The sequence below is a fragment of the Nestor notabilis genome, unplaced genomic scaffold (genome assembly GCF_000696875.1).
Source record: "Nestor notabilis isolate BGI_N333 unplaced genomic scaffold, ASM69687v1 scaffold15038, whole genome shotgun sequence".
NCBI lineage: Eukaryota > Metazoa > Chordata > Aves > Psittaciformes > Psittacidae > Nestor > Nestor notabilis.
This window is the reverse complement of record NW_009940327.1, coordinates 20667-28025: the sequence shown is the minus strand read 5'-3', so window position 1 is coordinate 28025 and position 7359 is coordinate 20667.

Below are 7359 nucleotides of genomic sequence, written 5' to 3'. Positions count from 1 at the left end.
TGCTGTCCGGGTGGGAGCTTTGCAGAGCGAACCCCAGGAGGGTTCTGTGAGCTTTTAAAGCACCAAGGTAGTAACGAAGTGAAATGATTTCCTTCTAGTGAGACAGAGCAGGAGCCACAAGTATCTGCAGTCAATCCAGTGGGCAGAGATGATGAGCAAAGGCAAAAATAGGCAACAGGAGGTGTAAGAGGGAGAAAGCCCATCCCAAGGGAATCCCTAGTGTCCATGTTGCATTATTCATGTCAGATATGGCAATACTTGACATATGGAGATGCAAAGATAGAAATATCCCTAAATTTAAAGTACTGAGACAAATGGAGCCAGCCCTTGGCCACCTCTGGGTCCACCCCATCCTGCTGGTGCAGGATGTAGCCGGGGTCCTGCTGCTATTCCGGGAGTTGGAGACCTCGGATTTCTCTCAAACTAAGGATGTCCTAATACAGGAAAGATCTGGGGGACTGACCATGTGTGGGGAACTCCTTGCTTGCTGGGGATTAAGGCTGCCTCTCAAAGACACTTGGCACGTAGTGAATGAGCAGATCCCTTAGTGATGGCCAATAATAGCTGCATCCCCATCTATAGGAGCTACAGGCTGTTTGGCCTGGGCCATGTGCTACCCAGTCCAGGATGGGATCACGCAGTTTCATCCCAGTTTCATCCCGGGTGTTTTGTTGAATGATTGCTGTGAAGCCAAGTCAGTCTGCTTTCCCCTCTGCTGCCACATCCCTCACTCCCATCATTTAAAAGCCAATTCCTGCCTGTACAGGGACCATTTACCGTGCATCTTCCTTTCCTCCTCAGCCAGATTCCAACAGGAAGGAACTGACTGAAGCATTCAGTCACCTGGATGGTAACTAAAGACCATGTCACATCCCTCATGGTTCTGTCCCTGCTCCAAGCAATCCTGCTGCGGTCCAGGCTGCTGAGCTGGGCAGCTGTTCCAGGTCATTATGGTCTGTTAGAGCAAGACCTTAAGGCCCAGCTATAGAACTTCTAGTTCTTAGATCAATAACCAGATAATACTAATGATGGTGTCGATGCAGCTTAAACCCCTGAAGAAAAACTGTGGTGTGGGAAATGGGAGAAACCAAACCAGCCTGAGCCTTTGGTTGAAACACACCCCCAAGCCCTGAGCCTCTTTCAACACCCTCCATGGTCTGCGGGATCTGGGGCCAGGTTGCCTGTGTCAATGAGTCTGGAACTTGGGGGCGGAGCTGGAGGCTTTTCTGGTTTAAATAAGAGTAATAGTACTAAATAAGAGTAATATAGTAATAGTAATAATAATAATGCTTAGAAAAGTGTATCTTCCCTTCTTTAAATCAAAGCTGAAGCCCCTGCAGCACTTCTAGGCCAGCCCCAAACTGGTTTGTGCTTAAAAGGAAGACACGGATCAGCACAAATGTATTAAAATAGCAGCTGGCACCCACAGCTTATGTCAAGCTCTGGACTAATAAGGAGCAGGGAGACTCTCCCGGAGAGTTTACGGGGTGAATGGACTATGGGTGGTGATGACAGTGGGATTAACCTCGTCCCTTACTGCAGGCGGGTCAGCACAACCTGCCCCCTCCGGCGCCGGCACCCAGCCGGGGGGGGATTTAGAATGAAAACAGAACCTTGGTTGAAACCAAACCCTCAGCTGTGCCTGCAGCTCTCCCTGGGAGGGACCTAGGGACAGCAGCGGGTGGCAGCATGAGGGGATCAGTGCAATGGGTGGCATTGATTGTGGCACGGGGGGATCAGTGCAATGGGTGGCATCGATTGTGGCACGGGGGGATCACTGCAATGGGTGGCATCGATTGTGGCACAGGGGGATCACTGCAGTGGGTGGCATTGGCTGCGGCACGGGGGGATCACTGCAATGGGAGGCATTGACTGCAGCGTAGAGGCACTCAGGGTGTGACTTCAGGCAAGAACAGTTTGCAGGCCAGATCACCACATCCTTCAGCCCCTTGCATGAGCTCACAACCTCATCCCAACATGCAGAACCATTCCACAAGCTCAGGCAGGGGCTGAGGCAGAGGTTTGGGGTGCACTGTTTCCCCATGGGCACCCCTGAGCAGGGGCACCCTCTACCCCCAGCCCTGCGCCGCTCGGTCTGCAGGTCTGAGCACGTTAAGTAGCCATTCACACTGCATTACGAGCCCAAGTAATGCTTGTCATTAAACCTGTAATTTATTTCTTCTGTATTTCATAAAATGTGAAATATTACCACTCATCGGGTGCCCAGAGAGAACGGGGATGCTCCATTAAGTTCGACACTGCTCCTCCATAAGATGCAGTAATTATATGCAGCTTTTTTTACTGCTAAGTTCCTACTTGCAGATGCTAACAAAAGAAATAAGCTTTTAATCCAAACATAATTAATATGAATTACCTCCACAGTACACCCTGGCTCTGCACCATTAAACTTAATTTTTGTTTTGCATGATAATTGTGTTATCATTACCATTTATAGGAGAACTCAGGGACCTTCACTTTGTTTTCAGCCAAGACCAAAGGCACTAGACATGGCTATCGATGGTCTCACTGCCTGCAGCATCCGGGGGGAATTATTTGCCTTGGGTTTGTCTTTGCCATGGTCGGTCTTCTTGGGTTGGTTACATGATGTAAATGCTCCATCCCTGGCAGTGTTCAAGGCCAGGTTGGACGGAGTCTTGGGTGACATGGTCTAGTGTGAGGTGTCCCTGTCCACAGCAGGGGGTTGGAACTGGGTGATCGTAAGGTCCTTTCCAACCCAAAGTGTTCTGTGATTCTGTGATTCCACACATACAAAACACAGAGTCAGTCACCCCAGAGGAAAAGCAGGGTCTGTCCCCTGCAGTCCCCAAGCCCACCCTGAGGTCCCACCTCTAATGAACATCCCGGTGATGAGTTTGTGCAGTCGAGTTTCAGGAAGGAGGGAGATGAAATGAAGTCCTGTAATTATTTATTGGAATTACAGCCCCTGTCGAGGACTGAATTACTGCAGACTCCATTAGCTGCCTCGCTGTGTATGGGAGAGAGGGAATGAGAAAATGATGGATGAGAAAGACAGAGAGTTTTTAAAAAGAAAAGAGAGAGGAAGGAGAGAAAGAGGGAAAAGGAGGGGGAGAGAGGGGCCCTTCCCCAACCTGCTTTCCTTCTGCCCGAGCTCCTGCCTCACACTGCACAGTGGGTACCAGCTTAGTTACTTCCTGGGAGGCTCCAGTGGGAAGACACCAGGATAGGGGATGGCTACTGGGCTGCTGGGGCCTGGGAGGCAATGATGGGGGTGCTGGAGGATGGTGTCAAAGGAGCTGGCCAAGAGCAGAGCTGAACAAATGCAGAGGTACTGTCACTGTTGGAAGTTTTCTCTGCAGTTGTCTGTAATCAGCACTTGGAATGATTGCGTAAATATATTAATTACACTAATTAATTTCCCCAGGAAAGAGGCTGCAGTAGCTGGAGACAGCAGGTATCTAGAGGAGAGCAGGAGCATCGTCTTGCAGTGCATCCTTGACATGTTCCTTAATGAGAGCTGCTCCCGGACACTGAGGTTTGGGCCAGGGATGAATCCCAGTGCAAAACACTTTAGGAAACACAAAGGGATCTAACAGAAGCCTAACTAATGGATGCCTGAGCCCACCCAGCATGGGGCTGGCAGGGCCCTGCCTGGCCAACACAACCCTGCAACGGCTCCTGAGGATTAAAGAACTATGGGATGGTTCAGATGGGGATATATAAAATACCTGGTGGTTCCCTGAGACTTGTGTCCCCAAGGTGGAGGTGCTGGGAGCAGACTACACTGATCCCTATGGATCAGGGAGAGCCCAGCCTCGTGCCTTTGGTTCCTGCAGTGTTGTAAAGTCACTGTCACACTGCAAACCCACCCTGCAGAGTTACTCTGACCCCGGCTAAGGGCAAACCCAGACCCCCCTGTTCCCCCCTTGCCCTCCTCTCCTGCCTTGTTTGCTTTGCACTCCCCACCAGCTTTCCAAAGGCCATTTTTAGATGGAGCAAGTGATGCACAAGCCACTGTGCCCCTCATCCCCTACCCAACCTGCCTCCTGATAATAATGAGCCCAGACACTTTTATTATCATTATTAATTAGCACTTTCAAGCAATGGAATTAAATCAATATGGTGGACTGAAACTAATTTTAACAAGCCATTGAGATCAATCATCAGGACTTTTATCTACATAAATGCCACTAAACTCAGCTCGTTAGTGTAACATTAGCTGGGAAAGGGTGGGGGGAAGAGAAGGGAGACTGGCGGGGTTTTAATTAGGAAGACATAAACCATGCCACAATTTTTCTTCTTTGATTTGCTTTTAATCTCATCCATGAGCTCTCCTGGTGCCCCGGCTGATTATCACTCTCTTCACCTCCTCTCAGGAAGCAAAGGCAGCAGGAAGGAGAACAGGGGGAGCAGGAGAGGGCAAACCCAAGGAGAGGTGCTTGGCCGCGGTGTCTGCTGAGATGCTCTTGGTGGGATGCTGCAGGATGCTGTGGGGCTGAGCTGGATCGGGATGCAGGACATTGTGGGTGCACCGGAGAGCTTCCCATGGCTTCCCTGTCCCTGCATCTCCACCTCTGAAACGTGACTTTCACCCTCTCACTATCCCCTGGTCCCAAAGCTGTGTCCTACAGTGTTTTCAGGAATTTTCAATTCCTTTCGTTTCAAACACATTCTGGGCTTGGACTGAGGGTAACATGAACCCTCTGGAATGGCAGGTTTGAATCGGATACCATATATTTCAGTTTCTTCTACAAAACAAAGAATTCCAAATGTTTCCTTCTTTCTAGGAAGCCAGATTCCTCCACCACAGGCTGATCGTTGTTTTCCTCTTCCACTTAGCTGTAGGTAGGAAACAAATCCAGGGCCCCTGAGATGGCCAGTGGTTTTCTGGCTTGTTAAAGCCACCTTTTGTTCTGTCTTCTGTCCCTCTAGGATGGTCCAACCTGCCAGTCTCTAGTCTAATACACTGCAGCAGACCTTTTATGTCACCCTAAGCCCACCGTTGCGCCCCACCTCCCTCTGGCATTGCTGGAGCTTGGCTGCTTCTGGCACAATCAAAGTCCTCGGCACTCAACAGCCCCTGCTGCAGACATCTGTGTGTGTGGGCCAGGCTTAAAAACCTCTTCAACTTCTCATTAGCAGAGCTGGAGCCAGCAGCCAGGCTTCAGCAGGGCTGTGCTGGTTTGCACCAGGCGAGGATGGATCCTTCAGCGTTGACTTTCCAGATGCCTCTGCCAAAGATTCCTGTGAAATATGACAGATGCACTAGGAAATATTTCCTTTTTGTTTGCTGGATGGGTAATAACTCGCCTTAGAGACAGTCTTTATAGTCAGCACAAAAGTAATTTACCTACATGCAGCGCATCCACATTGCGATAAATCCACCACTCTCCGGCCCTGCCTGTGCTTCCTGGGATCCAGCACAAGGTGCTGTGCCCCTGGCCTCTCCCCTCACACCTCCAGCTCCCAACCAGCATCCCACACTTGCAAGCACTGGGAAATAAATAAATGGGGTGGAGAGCTCCGCAATGGCAGCGGGGCCCTAAATCACGGCGCCCTGCCTGTCAGCCCATTTCTCTGCAGAAAGCTCTTAGCAGTTAATTTCTGGCTAATTTATTATCCTTCGGCTTAGCCCTACAGCACCATTAGCAGTACACTGACACAACTGAGTGAAATATTGTCTAATTTATTATCTTATTACTCCTCTGGAACAGGATCAATTAATTACCCATTAAAGTATTTCAGTTGCAGAGATTTATTAGGGGGCTCGGCGTTTTAACAGATGATTAGTTATATATGTTTGTTTGCCTGAGGAGTGCAGACTAGCAAATGACTGGAGGGGAAGGGGAAAGACACCGAGTCGGGAGGTAGCTAATGGATCTTTTCTTGACTCTCTGAAAATGGAGCAGTCAATGACAAGAATTATCGACTCATTCACTTGCGGTTTTGAGATAACCATATGTACAGGGAGAGGGAGAGGGGGCGAAGGGAGAGGGGAGAAAAAAAGCCTCACTCAACTGCTTTTTCCATTCAATAAATTTGCTTCAGAATATATTGGATTGGGGTTTGATGGCTATTTCATGTTTTGCAGAGTGCTGACACTGGTATGATTCAGTAATTATTGTTTCTTTTAAGTTATTGCTGTAATTTTGCTTTCTAAGATCCCAATCAATTCCCGCCTCTCAAGGGCACGCTTGAAAAGCGATATTTGAAAACAGCCGTCTGATAGATTGTGCCGTTAGACAGTGGCTGAGACAAATAGCCTAATCTGGCACAAATTAGCTTGGCTTCCACAGATAGTTTTATACAGCAATGTAAATTATATTGTCAGGGCCAGTCACTTTCCTGCTTAGAGTGCAGCTAACAAGAAGCCATGGAGACATTACTGGTGCTGCCGCTCACTCCCAGGGCTGCTGCAAAGCCGGAGCCTCACGCCGCAGTAGGAGCGATGCCCGCCCCATCCCTGTGTGCTTCCAGACCCACCACCCGGCTGCTCCCATGAGGATGGGTGCTCCCCACTGCAGCACCGGGGTGCAGGACGGGAGGGGGGGCCCTGGGGTGCTGGTGGTGGCTGTTGCCTCACGGAGATCAGATCAATACTCTCTCATTTGCTCTCTGCAGGTGTTTGGGCTGGGTGGAAATGCTTGTTGACCCCAAGTGGTAACTGATGGGGTGAGAATGTCACCATGACCAGCCCCTTGGGTGTCTGCCCATCGACACATGCTGCAGCAGATAACTACAGGGCCAGGACCCCTCGGACAGCAGCAGAGGAGGCTGGTTCTTGACTCACCCTGGAAATGCCACCCTCACCTTGCTTTCTCCTCACTGGAAGCAGCCCTGGAGCAGATTGCATGGCCCAAGGGACACAACCAAGCATGCAAACAGGCTGAAAAGCAACACAAAAAGATGTATTTTTATGCAACTGTTAGCTAACCCATGGAACTCATCACTGCGAGGCATCACAGGCGACCTGAGCAGCATGAAAACGGGATGTTTAGACAAGGAAGCGGGTACATAAGCCACTTAATGAGACAGGTTCAATTTAAATCAAGTTAGAAGGGATGTGGATCTTGGTTTAAGGCACAAGCAAACCATAAGCTAGAGGAGACAGGAGGCTCTGCACGCTGCAGGCTCCTCACCTCTCACCCCCAAGGTGGGATCCTGGAGGTTTAGATCCTTACTGGAGAAAAGCAGATGGGAACTCAGCCAGGAAAGAGCAGGTTACACGTGGTGGGGTGGAGGGACTCAGTCGGGTGCTTGGTCCTGTCTGAGGAGAGCCTTGGTCTCAGATCACACACGCAGCAGGAGGTCCATGGTGTGCCTGAGCTGACCTTTAGGCTGTCTCATCCCATAATAGAGAGATAGGAGTGAATTTGTGAC